The 16,616-nt window shown below is 40.6% G+C and overlaps 1 protein-coding gene across 1 annotated transcript in view; it reads right to left on the bottom strand.

Moving 5' to 3' along the window:
* The window catches only part of MYO16 (myosin XVI), a 481,094-nt gene that overhangs the window by 406,254 nt on the left and 58,224 nt on the right, over positions 1–16,616 (bottom strand). The gene's annotated exons all lie outside the window — the stretch shown is intronic.

Here is a 16,616-nt window from a genome sequence, read left to right as displayed (position 1 = left end):
AAGCATTGGTTCACTTATCTTTCATTTTTTTAAATCTCACTAAGACCCACCAACTTAAAGTTTATTCTTTGGACATTAAACATCCCATCATACAATGGCCTCTAGGCAATGTGTCCACCATTCTCAAGAAAGACAGTGGGACAAAGCCATTTCACTCTAAATTAATAAGGCCCAATAGGTCAAAATACATGCCAATTATCAGAATAAATGCACAGTTGGAAGATGACCTGTGTTTCCATTTGGACAGCAAAGGTGAATCCATTATAACAAGGAATGCCACCAGCAGGAAGAGATTGTTATATTCTATGCTCCTCACCACTAGTTCCAGGACAGGCCTCAAAAAAAATGCTCATCAATTCCCCAGAGCACCATCGTAGTTTCTGCAGTTAATAGCAGTATCAGAGTCTCAATAAAAAGCCATTCATGCATTTTCCACAAAAACTATAATTAAAGCAACAGTGACTCTTTTTTCCATTAAAACACAGACCTGAATGGAATGGCTCAAACTCCTGCCTCACTGAAGGAGTCTAATTTGTCTCTATGAATAAATAAATGAAATCTTAAAAAAAAAATTCTCAAAGACAGTAATCTTTTTTTTAAGATTGATTGATTGATTGATTGATTTATGATAGACATAGAGAGAGAAAGGCAGAGACAGACACACAGGCAGAGGGAGAAGCAGGCTCCATGCCGGGAGCCCGATGTGGGACTCGATCCTGGGACTCCAGGATCACGCCCTGGGCCAAAGGCAGGAGCCAAACCACTGAGCCACCCAGGGATCCCCTCAAAGACAGTAATCTTACAGAATCGAGGGTAACCTGGTATGTTGTGGTGCCTCCATTTGCTTACTTGGGCGTCTCGCCCCTTGGCCATCAGGAGAACTTCCAGGAAGGTAAGTCCTTCTTTGTCTTTCTTGACCTTGCTGTATTTCTAGGAGCTGTCCTGCTGTGTGGTTTGCAGATGCCCCTTCTCCCTCCCATTCCTGGCTCTCTCTGTGCACACGTATAATAAACGGACCCACTTCTGCTCCCTCATATACTTTTCGCCCTTAATCTTGAAAAGTCCATTGTCAACAACAGAAAGTTAATTAAATATATTTACCGATGGTTTCCTCAGAAGATAAATAGCACTTTGACCCAAATGTTTATTTTATTAGCAAGTGAAATTATTCATCTTGAATTAACTAATATCAATACAGGGCTTTGGAGTTTTTTTTTTTTAATAGAAAAACACCTGCACTACAAATAGAATATGAAGCAGATTTTATTAGCACAAATTCATAAAATGCTCAGATTTTTTAAAAAGATGTATTCATTTATTTGAAAAAGAGAGAGAGCAGGGGGAAGGGCAGAGCCCAAGGTGGGGCACGATCTCACGACCCTGAGATCATGACCTAAACGGAAATAAGGAGTTAAGACATTCAACCAAATGCACCAACCAGGTGCCCCTGCTGTCAGATTTTTGTACAATACACCATGCACATGTGTAGTGAATTATACATAATAGGAGTCATGATACACTTGTCTTGGGCTTCCACAGATTTGGCCACAAGGCCTGGCTACACTGGAAGAGCTACTGATTTCTCTGCATCTCAGTTTCCTGCCAGTGGAATAACAGACAATCGTTGGACTCCTGTCATGGGGGCTTCACAGGAGTGAATGAGCCAACAGTGCAGATGTTGGTCATGCTTCCTGGTGCTCCAAACAATTTCTACTAGTATAATTACTCTGTCACAAAACCCTGTAATAATATATCCTAGAATCTGTAACTTAAGGTTTATTCTAAATTTTCTCAAAACTCTGATTTTTAATTTTTTAAAGATTTTACCCATTTACTCATGAGAGACACACAGAGGGAGACAGAGACATAACTAGAGGGAAAAGCAGGCTCCCGGCAAGGATCCCAATGTGGGACTCGATCCCAGGACCCCAGGATCACAATGTGAGCCAAAGGCAGATGCTCAACTACTGATCCTGATTTTTTAAGATTTTATTTATTTATTCATGAGAGACACACAGAGAGGCAGAGATATAGGCAGAAGGAGAAGCAGGCTCCCTGTGAGGAGCCTGATGCAGGAATCAGTCCCAGGACCCCAGGATCACACCCTGAACCAAAGGCAGATGCTCAAGTACTGAGCCAGGCAGGCATCCCAACCCTCTGATTTTTTTTTTTTTTCCAATCCTCTGATTTTTAAAAGCTGAATATAAGTGTAGGATATAAACAACACAGATTTAGCAGAATTCACTTGGAGGAGGAGTGTGTAATAAATCAAACACAAAAGGGGTGGAGAAGGCATTGCCTTCAATGCAGAAGGCAATGAAGAATGATGAGTGCGAGGATGGGAACACTGATTATGGCTCAGAGGACTGGGTCATGGAGGGGACGGTACATCACACTATAGGACGCGGACACCGTGTTGGGGGCAACAAAGTGGATCACAGGGTTTCCAACAAAGGAGGAAAAGACTCATTACCTTACTGTTATGGACTGAATATTTGTGTCCTTCCCAAATTCCTGTGTTGAAGCCTAATCCCCAAGGAGATAGTATCAGGAGTGGGACCCTTGGAGGGATAATTAGATAGAATGAGGTATGTAATGTGAATAGAGACCTTCTGGTGGGATTGGCTGCCTTGTATGGGGATGAAGAGACCACAGCTCACTCTGTCCCATGAGGACATGGGAAGGAGGCCATCTGTAAACCAGGAAGCAGACCCTCCTCAGAGACCAAATCCACCAGCACCTTGATCTTAGACTTCTAGCCTCCAGAACAGTGAGAAAATAAATGTCTGTTGCTTAAACCCCCATCTGTAGCATCTTTGTTATAGCAGCTGAGCTAAGACAAGGGAGGGGGCAACACAAAGCCTAGAAGGAGTCTCTTGCTCCCACCATCTGTTTAAATTCTGAATACAGACTCAGGATCAGGCAGTGGGGTGTAGGAACCACTGCAGTGCAGGTGCAGAGCTTTGTTGTTGAGGGCACGGGACAGACTAAGCAGGCTGGGGCAGAGTGGGTGCCACACGGCAAAGAGAGGGGTCTATGGAGCACCAGCCCCATGTCTAGGGAAACCACCAGTTTGTAAGATGCAAAACATGGATGGGTGATTACAGGAGGAGGGGGAGCCACAGTGGTATACTGGTGAATGCTCCAGGATGATGGAGATCTAGATGTCTTAGATGGATGGATGGAAGGATGGATGGACAGAGGGATGGATAGATGGATAAATAGATATGCCCTGATGAGTTTATTACACATTTTATTGATATAAAGGCTGTAGAGCCCACAATTTACAAATAAATATATAATACTCAGTCTTGTAAGTGCCATAGAGCCAACTGATTCTCACAGTATACTATTGATGATTTTTGTTAAACTCTTATATCCACAGCCAATCTGTGGTTACAATTAGTGCATGTGACCTTGACATTTTGGTAGATATTTTCACACATTAATGAGTAGAGCCAGAGGTGAGCAAACTCTGACTGGCAGGCCAAATCAAGCTGTGGAATTTATACAGCGTCTAAACTAATAATGATTTTTACACTTATAAAGGGTGTGTAAGAAAAAGAAGCAATAAAGAACAACCAAAAATCTAAGAAGAATGAGCAACATGGACTTTATGTGGCCCAAGAAGCTTAACATAGCTATCATCTGGCCCTTTACAGAAAGTTTGCTGGCTCCTGAGTAAGATGAAAATGAAACAATGAAGCATGTCAGATATTGCCCATTTATCAAGGACCGGAGGGACATCTGTGGAAGTAAGATAATGGTTTTTGAACAATGTATCATATTACATTTATATCACATTTTTGGTTCCAATATAACACATTTGTTAAGTTTAGGCCTGAATGAACGTGTCCTCCAAAACTTAACTCTAGACAAGGCATAAGACAATAAATCAAGCCAACTTTCATGGTGTGATTCTCCTATCTCAAGCTACCAATGTGATGTCACTGAACCCAGGGTTGAGAAAAGAAGACATGCATGTGACCTTCAAGGGCATGAGAGAAAAATGCAGTAAACTAATTAGGAAGTGATAAATCTTGAGTATTATTCTTTTTTTAAATGCTTTATTTGATTTATTTGAGAGAGAGAGAGAGAGAGAGAGCATGCAAGACAGAGAATGAGTGGTGGGATAGGGGAGAGGGAGAAGCAGACTCCCCATAGAGCAGGGAACCTGATGTGGGGCTTGGTCCCAGAGCCCTGAGATCATGACCCAAGCTCAAGGCAGACGCTTTACTGACTAAGCCACCAAGTGCACTGTGAGTATTACTCTTTATTACAATCTACCTAATTGTACTTTAATTTTTACCATAGAATTTATTTAACTGTTTCACAACCAACTGACAAATTCCTGAAATTTTAACAATTGGCTCTCAGGGGCTGGAAGGGCAAGGTCAACACTCTACAGAGAGTAGCCTGAGGTCGATAAGGAACATGTCCAAGAATGTTTAGGACTGAGAAGGACACTACCCCCAAGAACTCCAGAACTTACCACAGTAAGTAAGTCCCACTCCTCTTAATTGGGCCACCCATCAACCCAAGGAAGAAAGAAGTGGTGACAATTTGAGCATATTTTTTTTTCCCTAGATAAAAGGGCTGTTTTCCCCAAGGGCTGTTTACATTATCAGATAGAACTAAGTCAGAACCACAGACTACATGCTAAAGGGGTTGCCGCTGGACACCATGGTGGGCACTCAAGAAGCAGACAAAATCAGCTCTTGACAAAATCCAGGAATGTTTTTCATATAAACACACACACAAGCTGTAGAGTGAGCTAAATTAAATTCTATGTCTCTACTGAGGGTTAAAACTGGACATTGTGAAGTAGCTAGATGTAAAGACATAATGAAAATGCCATTTGCATAATAATTCATTCATAACAGAGAATTTTGAAAAAAGAAGACAGTATGATGTGGGAAGCAAAGGCAAAAGAAACATTAAACTTCCTTACTACTTCCAGACCACTGACAGGTCCTTGCTACAGGCAGTGACCTTCCTCTAGGAGCTCGGCTGCCTCATGTTGACACTTTGCTCAGGGCAAACAGCAACCTTAGCTTAACATTATCCCAACCTCCAGGATTCTGTAAATCTACTCTAACATGTAAAAATCCTTTGGAAATTTCTTTTATCTCTACACCCCCCTTCTAAGATATATGTCAGCGATGATCCCCCAAGCATACGGTCTACTGATAAACATCTGAAGGATCTCATGACTAAGGTTTTATTAGACAGTAATAAATGGCTTTTTCCGAACAACAGCTAGTCCCCTCAGGGTCCTGGAAACCTTGCTTCCAAAATCCCTTAGAGTCTTATGCTCCCCCTAACCCCCTCCCAACTTGAAAGTATACAATCAGTCACCCCTCATGACTCCAAGGCAGCTCTTTTGCCCACGGCTACTGTCCCCCTGCTATAATAAAACCAGCTCTTTGCACCTAAGACATCTCAAAAATTCTTGGCCATTGGCTCCATATCTCAACATTTCCTATATCAGGCACATTTTTCCAACGCTAACTAACACACACTGAGCACTTTGCTAAGTGCTTGGGCTGTAAATTAGATTTATAAGAATTACTTTAATTCTCCCAACTCCATGATGCAGATCTTATCATTGTTTCCAAGAGAAAGATACTGAGACTGATAGATTTTGTGTTGCCCCCAAGCCACGGTAAGCTGGTAGATGTAGAACTCAGTGTGGTCAGCAAGACTCCAAGGATTCTCAAGATAAGCATTGGGGTAGAGAAACTTTAAGATCACAAAAGGAAAAAAAAAATCACAAGAGGAATGAAAATCCATTTTAATGCCTTCTGATTAAAACTGCCCAAATGTAGGTTAAAATACTTTTCCCTAAAAGTTCCAGGTTTGTAGCAACCTTGGAATAACAAGATGTGAATTGCCAGTCGAGTAAAATGTCAGTGCTACTCCAAGTCTTTCAGTGACAATAAAATCCGCAGGAAAAGAAAAACAGCCATCTGGGAACCAGAGTAATGAAGCTGAGGCTTCCTTTTATAGTGTCACTGCTTGGAACTGATTCAGCATTTCTTGTATATTTGTGGCTTCATCATCAAGCTGCCACAGAGCTCCACTGAGAAGTCTGTGTAGGGGGCATGATTTGATATTTAAAAAGAAACAGTCTCTAAATCTTCAGCTATTGGGGTCAGAAAATGGATGAAAATACGCCAGAAAACTTGCTAAGGAGCTTTCATAGAATATGCAGCTGCCCCCACTGAAAGTCCCGACCATCACCAACAATAACCAACCCCAAGAGTCCAGCAGGTAATTGGTCCTCATATGGAGTCTCTGGACATAACCATGATTTGTCTGTGATGATATCACACAGCACACTGAGCAACTCGGTGACAGTAACTGCTTTGGGGACCCTAGGAATCCACATGGATATCTGGCTACACAGCCCTTGATGATGCTCATGTGTTTCTCATGATGATTGTGGGTCTATATTCACAAAGATTTCACAGTTAAGATCAATACAGGGAAGGACAAGCGAAACACAGCATAACCAGGGGTTCTAAATCTGTTTTAAGATTTAAGCCCTGTTTTAAGCCCTGCAAAGGCATTTTCCAGAGAGAGGAAAGGATAATGGATGGGTGGCAAAATGTCAGCAAGTGGTACACCTCGTTGAAGGGTGTATGGGAGTACTTTGTTTTGTTTGCTCACCTTTCCTGTAAATTTGATTTAATTTCAAAAAAAAAAAAGTTACAACAAATAACAACAAAAAACCCAAGGCGGGCTCCTTTCTCCCTGAAACGATAACTGAAACCTCAATGCAAAGACTTCCAAAAATGTAGATGGGAGAATTTCCATAACAATTGATGATCTTCTAAGAGATGCTTTAAAAGGCTTATCTTATCATTATGGCAATAAAGAAGGGAAGCAGCAAGAAGGAACAGACAGATTATATTATTAACACCACAGAAATGTCTATCTGCACTGCAGTCCCACTTACCATACAAATTTCCTGCCCTAAGTAGCACCCAAATTTTAGGATGTCTAAGAACAACATGAAGATTTTTGAAAAACAGATTTTCCTTTTTTTTTTTTCTAAAGATAATATTTATTTATGTGAGAGAGTGTGAGTGCAAGCAGAGGGAGCGGCAGAGAGAAAAGCAGACTCCCAGCTGGGCAGGGAACCCGACACAGAATTCAGTCCCAGGACTCTGAGACCATGACCTGAGCCAAAGGCAGACGCTTCACCAGCTGAGCCACCCAGGTGCCCCTAAAATCGGTTTTTCTAGTTCAGTGATTCTCTTTTTTTTTTTTTTAATTTTTATTTATTTATGATAGTCACAGAGAGAGAGAGAGAGAGGCAGAGACACAGGCAGAGGGAGAAGCAGGCTCCATGCACCGGGAGCCTGATGTGGGACTCGATCCCGGGTCTCCAGGATCACGCCCCGGGCCAAAGGCAGGCGCCAAACCGCTGCGCCACCCAGGGATCCCAGTTCAGTGATTCTCAAACTTCTTTTCATTATCACCCCTTCCCCATCAACCTCCACCATAAACCTGTAATACCACAGACATTCCGTCCATCTCCTCAGATGCAGTGGTCCTATGAAGGGCAACAAACCATGGTAAAGCTAATGTTTGTCTTCCCCAAGAAAAACTTTGCACCCTTAAGGGCTATTTCTCCTCCCTTAAGAATCAAGCCCCAGCCACCTCCGGATACTCCAATGCAAGTGTTCTGGAATGGGATCAGAAACCATGCATTTGAAACAAACACTAAAGGAAACTCTGCTGCAGATGGCCACCAAAATTCATTTTGAGGAAAGCTGCTAGGATTTTACCATCTCAGAAAATTACCTTCAAACATCTCGCTTTGAGCAAGAGAATTAGTGGCAAAGTTAAGAACTCATGTCAGATCCTTTCCCATTAATTTGGCATTGAGAATTTGGCCTCTAATGCTGTATCGCTCGGAGCACACAACTTATTCTCAAAAAATACATATTTAGCCAAGCCCACCCAAGGTGAATTTTAGTTCAGGATGCTTAGAACAGCTACTATAACTTAGAAATATATACGTACCCTGTTCTGTCACTGGTCTTAAAATGAGTCAGTCAAGAACACGCCCAACTGTCCATATGTTTCTAAGGTCAAAGCACCTTGATGATTATAATACTGGGAAGGGTGAGAAGCAGTGGACATCAATATCCAAAGAGCTGGTTAGCTTGTTTCCATCCCTGTTGGCGTTGGAGCTTGCAGTGAGGATCTGCCTGGGATCTGTATTCAGGGGGGCTGCTCAGTCAACACTTTAAAAGGATGCTTTCAGATTTGGATCAGGTCCATATGCATCAACAGGCCATTCAGGGATGCTATCAGCCACCCTCCTAGAACAGGAGAGCCCCAGGGTCAAGGCCCCATCAGGGTTCCATACTTCGTAAGAGAACTACAGACCCATCAGCTAGGGGTACCATGTCATCATGTGTGCTGAGACCCACCCAAGTCCCGCTGACCTACCAGGCTTCAGGGAGCGAAGGCCAATTTTATATCACTTTGCAATGATTTTTTTGTTTTTTGCCTTTTTTAGTTTGCAATTAGCTGAAGAGTTCGGCTTTCTACTCAACTTGGTTAAAACTGGATCTACCTAAAATCTGGAAGTTGTGAGACTGAGCTCCAGGACTCCCATGGCCAAGTTGATGCGGATCCCCACCCAGCCCACTGGAGCAGCTGCAAATGCAACAAATATCCAGTGAGTGCCTTTTCTGTGCTACGCACTGCTTTAGGAGTTGGAGCTGCAGCAGAGAAAAAAATAGAAAAAAATCCTGCCTTCGTACAGTTTACAATCTCACAGGTACCCATAGGTGAAGACAGAACACAGACAAGAAGGTATTACACAGTAGAGGGATCTGTAGTTCTTCTTGAATCACTGCCTGGATATCCTGAATCTCTCAGAAAATTATTTGCTGTTTCTCTCTTTAAATGTTGCTTGTAACTCATTCCCTCCCTCCCCACTTCAAGGCCTTCACTGGCCCAGAGCTGAAAAGATATTCAAAAAAGTGCTTCTACAAACTCACCTGTTCTACAGAATTTCTAACATGTATTATTGGGATGTATATGCCCCAGAGGGATCAGGTGTGGCCAGTGTTCCTAAACCAATCCTAAATCATTAACTCTCTAAATAGTCCACAACAGACCCAAAGTGACAGTTTTAAACAACACATATTTAACTGCATCGTATTTCTTCACACCTAGATGTAGGAAAAGTAAATCTAGAATGCACACAATATAAACACATGCTTCACTTGTTACTCTCTCTCTCTAATCCACCGTCAATTTATCTTACATAACTTTAAAATGTTTTTTTCTTATATTTCAAATTTTAGATGTAGCCTTAGCTTCAAAAAATTGATTCATTTTCAAAAAAAATTTTGATTCATTTTCAAAAAGTGATAAATAAAATAAGGTACAGGGATCCCTGGGTGGCGCAGTGGCTTAGCGCCTGCCTTTGGCCCAGGGCACGATCCTGGAGACCCGGGATCGAATCCCATGTCGGGCTCCTGGTGCATGGAGCCTGCTTCTCCCTCTGCCTATGTCTCTGCCTCTCTCTCTCTCTCTCTCTGTGTGACTATCATAAATAAATAAAAAATAAATAAATAAATAAATAAAATGAGGTACAGCATTGATATTACTGCTAATCTAGAATACTGTTTATGTGTGAGGATGGTAAAAACAGAAACTGAATAATACAAACATTCCTCAAAGTTAATAAAATGCAGTGTACTTGAAATAAAAGGTAAAACAAATATTTACCCTCTTTTAAAAGTAAGGCAAAGGGAGATGGAGACATGAGAGAAACAGGTGAAGGGGATCAACATTCCCTTACCACGATGAGCAATGAGCAATGAATAGAATTGTTACGTTAATTTTACTTGCATAATAATAAAAAAAATCATCACAAGCCAGTTTTTTTCAATTTCATCTTTAAAAAAAAAAAAATGTAAAGCAAAGGGGAGACAACTAGCTGAGTATATCTGTCATTGACCACTACCTAAAGATAAACTCAGAAGACAGATGTAGAGAGCATCGTAGAATATCCATTGATGTATTGGTGGTTGTGTAGATGTAGTCTTTTATTCTTTCATTATTTCCCCTCCAGCCTTCTTTGCCAGGTAAACTGACAGACAAAACACTGAGTGCAGGATATTTTGTGAATTCCAACTGTATCACAGATATTCATTATTTTTAACTCATTTTAAAAGTGAAATTTCAGAGGCACCTGGATGGCTTCAGTCAGTTAAGCATCAAACTCTTGATCTGAGCTCAGGTCTTGGATCTCAGGGTTGTAAGTTCAAGCCCCATGTTGGGCTCCATGCCCTATTTTAAAAAACTGGGGCGGGGGAGTGAAATTTCATAGAAGTAAAGTTTTCTGTGCCAGACTAGACATTTTGGAGCAACTGACTCCCTGGAGACAACCAGAAAGGTTGAACAATTTTTTTTAATGCTTTAATTCTTCAGTGAGCTAAAAATAGAGTGAATTATTACACGGGGAGGTATCACATACATTAAATCTATCACAATTAAAACTCTTGAGCATTGATCCAAGAATAGATAATAGATGTAAGAACAAAATATCTACCATGGGATTTGTTTCCAGTTATTGTCAATCATGAATACAGCTATTAACAAAATTCTTGCACAAGTCTTTTTGTAAAATAATGCATTCATTTTTATAAGGCACATACCTAGACATGGAATTGCTGGGACACAGAGTATGTATAAATGTGAATTTCTTAGAAATTGTCAGAGTTTTCAAAAGCAGTTGTACCATTTTATACTCCCACCAGCAATATAACTAGTCTTCACATTATTCCACATTCTTATCAATATTGGCTATTTAATGGAGCCATACTTATGGGCAACAGGCTTTAATTTGCAGCATGCTGATGAGTTACAATGTTGAGAATTTTTAGGTAAATTTATTAGTCATTGGGATATTCTCTTCTTCTGTGGGTCCTAATCTCACTCTTTTACCCAATATTTTATGGTATATTTCAGTATTTTGTTCTTATTGGTCTATAGAAGTTCTATATCTATTGGATATGGTTACTGCCCCTTTGTTTGGTCAATGCAGAAAATCACAGTACTTTTCTTTTTTTTTATTTTTTTTTATTTATTTATGATAGTCACACAGAGAGAGAGAGAGAGGCAGAGACACAGGCAGAGGGAGAAGCAGGCTCCATGCACCGGGAGCCCGATGCGGGACTCGATCCCGGGTCTCCAGGATCGCGCCCTGGGCCAAAGGCAGGCGCCAAACCGCTGCTCCACCCAGGGATGCCCCACAGTACTTTTCAAATGATAAAACAACCATGCTTTCTTGGGGTACAGGCAATGGTCTACTTTGTTAAGTGGTGATTACATGAAGTTCACTTTTAATAAATCATGGTTGCACATTTATTGCCAATTTTATTATGTGTTTTATTTCATTCTAAAATATTATAAAATAAAAAATGTGCTATATTATTGTAAAAAATAATGAGTACTAACATTTTGAAATGCTGGTTATTAAGTAATAATGACTCTTTGGCAGAAAGAATAAAAATGCCTGTCCAAGGGAGCAAAGGAGACAAGAGACAGGACATTTTGTATATCAAAAAGCTGTGATATATCCCTATCAGAACCTCAATGCCCTTTTCTGTAAAAATGGAAAAGCTGATCCTAAAATTTGCATGGAATTACAGGAGATTCTGAGTAGCCAAAACAAACTGAAACTGAAAAAAAGAAAGTTGGATGCCTCACACTTTCTGATTTAAAATCTTATTGCAAAGTTGTTTGTTTGTTTTTCTTTCTTGTTTTTTGTTTTGTTTTGTTTTGTTTTGTTTGTTTGTTTTTCTTATTGCAAAGCTACAGTAATCAAAACAGGGGCATCCGGGTGGCTCAGTCAGATAAACCTCTGACTTTGGTTCAGGTCATGATCTCAGGGTCCTGGGACAGAGGCCTGTGTCTGGCTCCTGCTCAGCAGGGAGTATGCTTCTCTCTCTGTCTCTGCCCCAGCTCCTGTGCTTGTGCTCTTTTTCTCTCTCTCAAATAAATAGATTAAAAAAAAAAAAAAAAAGGTGCAGTCCTGGCATAAATGTACGGACCAGTGGAATGGAATTGAGAATCCAGAACCTGTAACCCCCACATCTATGTTCAACAGATTTTCTTTATCTATTTTTTTTATTTTTTTTATTTGAGAGAGAGAGCATACAAGTAGGGCTTCTTCGGGAGACAGAGAAGAGAGAAGCAGACACCCTACTGAGCAGGAAGCCTGATGTGGGGCTCAATCCCAGGACCCCAGGATCATGACCTGAGCCAAAGGCAGATGCTTAGCCGACTGAGCCACCAAATCACCCCTGCTCAACAGATTTTCAGTGAGAGTTCCTGATCATTCAATAGGGGAAGGAATAGTCTCTTCAGCAAATATGTTCACTGGGACAACTGGTTACCACATGCGAAAGAATACAGTTGAACTTCATAACACATAAAAAAAATTAATCCAACAGGCCCATAAATACAGAGGACAAACTTTAAAAGACTGGAGTTAGAGAAATGTGTATATATGTATATACAAATGACCACCAAGCACATGAAAAATGCTAACCATCATAATCATTAGGGAAATACAAATCAAATAAAACCGCAATGGTACTATTTCATGCTCACTAATATGACTACAATAAATTTTACAAATCAAAATAAGTACTGGCAAGGAGGTAGAGAAATTGGAACCCACTTACATTGCAAGTGGAAAAGTAAAATGGTTCAGTGACTCTGGAAACAGTTTAATGGTTCTTTAAAATGTGACACACAGTCTACCACGCTAACAATCCTGCTCCTAGTATAAATCCAAAAGAATTGAAAGGAGGTACTCAAACAAATACTTGTTCATGAGGTTCATAGCAGAGTTATTCACAACAGCCAAAAGATGAAAACAACTCAAGTGTTCCTAAATGGACTGACAGATAAACCACGCATGTTATATTTATACAGTGGAATATTATTCAGTCATTAAAAGGAATGAAGTACTATATGCTACAGCATGAATGAACATTAAAAACATTATGTTAAGTGAAAGAAACCAGATAACAGCCTGCATATTGTGTGATTTCACTTAATTGAAATATCAGGGGTAGAAACGGAGACAGAGAGCAGACAGTGGTTGTCAGAGTGGAGAAGGGGTTACGGGTGAGTGGCTGTTAATGGGTATGGTTTCCATTTGGGGGATGAAAACGTCCTGGAACGAGGGGTGCCTGGGTGGTTCAGTTGGTTAAGCATCTGACTTCGGCTCAGGTTATGATCCCAGGGTTGTGGGACTGAGCCTTGTGTCGGGCTCCCCCATGGTGCCCCCTGCTTAGCAGGGACTCTGCTTCTCCTTCTCCCTCTGCCCTTCCCCTTGCTTATGCACTTGCTCTCTTTCTCTCTCCCTCTCTCTCATAAATAAATGAAACCTTAAACAAAAAGAAAAAAAAAAAAAGGAAAGAAAAGAAAAGAAAGAAAATATCCTGAACTAGATGGTGGTAATGGATGCACAGTGTTGTGAATGTGTTAACTGCCACTGAATTATATACTTTAAAATAATTAAAATGGTAAGTTTTATTTTGGATTATTTTACTATAATTAAAAAGCCATAACCCCCCTATTGTGGTGTCTTGAGTGTTATAAACTTAAGCCACATACATTTTTTTAAAGATTTAATTTATTTGTTTGAGTAAGAAACAGCAAAAGACTAAGGGAGTGTACATGAGCAGAGCTGAGGGGCAGAGGCAGAGAATCCCAAGCAGACTCTGTGCTGAGCATGGAGCCCCCAACGGAGCTCGATCTCACAACCCTGAGATCACAATATGAACTGAAACAATGTCCGGAGCCTCACACATAACCTATTGAGCCACCTGGGAGACCACCCCACACATTTTCTTATAATTATGTTTTATAAAACTGTATTTACAGAGAATCTAATGTCAAGGAATTTTATTTATCTAAATCCTATTTGTGTTGTTCAATAATTCTGAGATAGAAAGGGAACAACCTTAGGGGATTAGTTAAGCCTTCTTACCTGCATAATGGTTATTTAGATTTTTTTTTTCACCAATGCACTAAACTTATGCACATTTGGCACCAATAACAATCTGGAGAATAGTTTTGAATTCATAGATTTAGTTTCTGGTCCCATAGAGCTAGTCCAAGTCCGGTCAGCACCATGGACACCTGTTCTCATTGTTTTCAAGGGGCCTCAAATACACCACAGCCTTTTGTGCCTAGACCAACCCTACAATTTCCTGGTCCTACTTCAACCACTTACTTTCCTTTTGAGTCTCATTAATCAGTACATTTTTTTTTCTTTTTTATACTCAGACATATGCCCCATTAAGCATTTATAACTGTTGTCCCCAGAGGAGCTCATGTAGAAAAATATGTACCGTGTGACACATTAAGGAAGAGAGATTAATGCTGCCCCTTAGGAAATTATCAATTCCAATTTCGGTACTTGCCAGACGCTTCAGCATTCAGCAAAATCGAGCAAGCCCACCCCTTTCCAGAATGCTCATGACCACAAAAGCCGCCAGACAAATCTATCTGTTGGTGCTAGGTCTTCACATGGAAGAATTGCCCTACCCGCACTAAATCAGTATTTAATGTCCCTGTGTGGGGAATACTTTATTTTTGATTAACCAATTTTCAGTTTGTGTCTTAAACATTTTTAGAAATCCAATATTATGCCCACTGGCTAAGTTACATTGATGAATAGCAAGTACCTCAGTTAGTCTCAGAGGTGCCGAGGAAATTTCTGTCTCATGAAAAAGCAAGGAAATAGAAGGCATGCATGACGGAAATCATTCCTCAAAGAGCAGGCACTAAAGAGCAAACTTTTCCTGGTGTCCATGTCTGACTCAGCTTAATCCTGCATTGAAAATTTACACCTGATTCATGATGTTCTTTGTTTAAAAATTCATGATTACATGTCAGGGTGACTAGGTGGCTCAGGCCGGTTGAGCATCCAACTTTTGATTTTGGCTCAGGTCCTGAGCTCAGGGTCATGAAATCAAGCCCAGAGTTGGGTTTCACACTCAGCGAGGAGTCTGTTTCTTCCTCTCTCTCTGTCCTCCTCCCCGCCCTTAATATCGACCTCTCTCTCTCCCAAATCAATCAATCAATCATTTTAAAAAGTCATTATTAAAAGTGAAGAGAAGCCCCAAAAAGTCAGAATCAAGGATAAAATGAGTTAAGCTTCAGGGATATTTCAAAATGTTGTCATGGGAAGCGGTGCCTTTCAATCAGCTGAGGGACACTAAAAATAAATCTGTTTCTGTCCTGAAAGGGGCACTTCCTGAGGTGTCACCTGGTCAGCCTCTAAACTGAGGTCTTGTGCCATGCTTTCCTGAAAGTTCACATATGTTACAGGGGTGCTAGGCTTGGGTCTTTTTCCAGCCAGTTGATATTTATCAAATATAAAACCGACTATTAGGGTAGACCACAAAAGTCACCTGTCTTCAATCCAAACCTTCCCAAAATAAAAACAAAACTTCGGTTTATCTAGAAATTGGGATGATGATGATGTAAATGACAGGGATTACCAACAAAGACATCCTCCATCACTCCGGACTCAAGATGAAAAATGATGCTTATAAAAAACAAACCGCAAAATCCAAATGATCTCTCTTCTTCTCTCTCTCCCTCTCTCTTTCTCTCCCTCTCTCTCTCCCTCTCCCTCTCTCTGTCTCCCCGTACTTTTCTGCACTACCCAACCAGATCATGCTTGTTATCTGGTTTTCCTTCTGTTATTCACACCATACCCCAAGAGGCAAAAATTTGGCAGACCACATCCAAAATGGACCCTTTCTGAAAGGAATAAATGAAGTAGAGTCAAACACTTCCCCATGCCACACAGTCATTTAGGTGACAAAAACCTACACTGCTCATCAGTTACCTGAAAACATGTGGGAAACAAAATTATACCAACACTTTGCAAGTTAGATGTTGTCGACATTAGAGCTTGACTCTGATTTGGACACATAAAAAAAAACACATTGAAAAGCTTATGTAAATAGTAATTTGTAAATGCCTTGGCACGTTAAAACTAGTAAAAACCTGCAATTACAGTAAGGATCATAATTTTACAAACAAAAGAACGGGGACTGAGGACTGAGAAAAATGTTTAATTATAGGGGCACCTGGGTGGCTCAGTAGTTGAGTACCTGCCCTCATCTCAGGTCGTGATCCTGGGGTCCTGGGATCAAGTCCTCCACCAGGCTCCTTGCAGGGAGCCTGCTTCTCCCCCTGCCTATGTCTCTGCCTCTCTTTCTCTGTCTCCTATGAATAAATAAATAAAATCTTTAAAAAAAGAAAAAGGAAAAATGTTTATTTATGTTAGAGATGAGCAGTGACCAGGGCTTTGATCCTTAGCAATGTGAAGAGCAGATACTGGAACAGAAACTCCTCCCATGCTCCCCCTCCCCCGCCCCGTGCCACCGTCACACCTTTCTAAGAATGTGTCTTTGGGGGCTAGGTTATTGCTTATATAGCATTTCCTTTAACAACAACAACAATAACAGCAGAATTCCAAGAGATATTTTCAATCTTTTCAGAAATGCTATATATTGCAAACATTAATTCGTTATTAACACAAAAGT

The sequence above is a fragment of the Canis lupus genome, chromosome 22 (assembly GCF_003254725.2).
Source record: "Canis lupus dingo isolate Sandy chromosome 22, ASM325472v2, whole genome shotgun sequence".
Lineage (NCBI taxonomy): Eukaryota > Metazoa > Chordata > Mammalia > Carnivora > Canidae > Canis > Canis lupus.
This window is presented reverse-complemented; position numbering and strand designations above follow the sequence as displayed.